Below are 1,616 nucleotides of genomic sequence, written 5' to 3'. Positions count from 1 at the left end.
GTTTGGTTTTGAGTAAGGACAGCCAGCAATAAATTGACATAAAAGTGTCTGTGACTCATATAAACCTCTCTGACCAAACCCAAACTAAACACACCCCACCTCGACTTCCTCACGGCCCACCCTCTGCTGCTCAGAGGCCACCCAGCACTGGGTAACAGTTAGTTATGGAGGAAAAGAAGACAGTTGTTTTTAACTACAGTTCAGTAGCTTACTTCTGCAGGTCTTACAAAAATACATGGCCACACAAACACAATGTTAGGGCCCCTCCAGGGTCCTGCAAGGAGAGGTTGAAGTGTGGGCCTGAAGCCTCAGCTTCACAAGAAATCAGCTCCTTGGGAGCAAAGGCGAGAAAATACCCTCCAGGTTCAAGCTCAGCTCTGCATTTCAGGAGTTAGATCATCAAGTACTTACTCCTGTGCCTCAGTTTCCCTATCTCTAAAATGGTGACAGTTTCACTGTCAGTTTCTGGCTTCTCTCACTAGTTTTGCTGGGATGCTGATGAGACATTGGTGACATCATGCTACTAAAATACCAGCTAGCTTCAAAGTCCAAATTTGTCCCCGCTTCCTCCGCCAAAAAAGCAGTTGTCCCAAATCCCATAGAGCCGCCGTGGATCCTCCTGCCGTCTGAATTGCAAACCTCTGCTTATCAGTGAGGGGTATCCTTCACAGCTCTGACCCAAACTAGTTTAGAGAGGGAAATAAAATTCCAAATCACAGCATTTTTTTTTAATCTTTGAAAAACATATTGAACCAGTCAGATTACTAGAAAATTGTGTACCAAAATCAGGCCACCTAGGAAATGGTGTTCTAGGTAGCTCCCCCAAATCACAACGAAAGGAACGAGTTCTGAGCAGGGTCCCCTTCTGCCTGTTCGTCCTCTCTAGCAGTAAGAAGGCAGAGCTGACCCAGCCGTAGCTGGCCCCTTGGAGCAAGATGTGGATTTAGCGATGCTGTGCAAATTCAGGTGTAGGAAAAGGAGTAGAAAGCCAAGGTTCTATCCCTCCCATTTGGAACTCCTGCACCAGTGTTACCAGGCTGGTACTGTTCCACTGACCACCTTGTTAGAAACCATTTCATACCGAAGTCTTTCGTGCTTACCGCTCTGTCATTTTGGGATAGGGATGGTACCTTTTTCATTATTTCATTTCAACAAATATTTATTGTGTCCCTACTATATACAGGATTGTGGGACTATGCTAGGCAAAGGAGCAAGAAAGATAGTAACCCATGTTCCTATTTCTGAAGGAGCTTAAAATCTACTTACAGAGCATTTCCAGTGCTAGGAATTGACCCTACAGATCTACTCACAGAAGTTCGCTGAGTTACGTTCCAAGGATATTCATTGCAGCATTGCTTATAACAGGGCGAAAGGGGCGGGGACGACCCAAATGTCCATGTAACACCCTGTCAGCCTTTCTGAACCAGGACCCTCATCCAAACTCCAGAAAACTGCAATCTGGGTGACTGTTCTCTCAGTTCTCCTAAAGACTGTCCGTGACTAGTGCCACTCTGGATGCACAGGAGGGAAGTTTGTTCGTGAGGTGCTGTGTGGCTTTAGGGCATTAGGGCTTAATTCTTTCATGGGAACACAGTTAATATGGAAATATCTGCAAG

This window comes from Phyllostomus discolor, chromosome 6 (assembly GCF_004126475.2).
Source record: "Phyllostomus discolor isolate MPI-MPIP mPhyDis1 chromosome 6, mPhyDis1.pri.v3, whole genome shotgun sequence".
Classification (NCBI taxonomy): Eukaryota; Metazoa; Chordata; class Mammalia; order Chiroptera; family Phyllostomidae; genus Phyllostomus; species Phyllostomus discolor.
Note: the sequence above shows the minus strand (reverse complement) of the source record.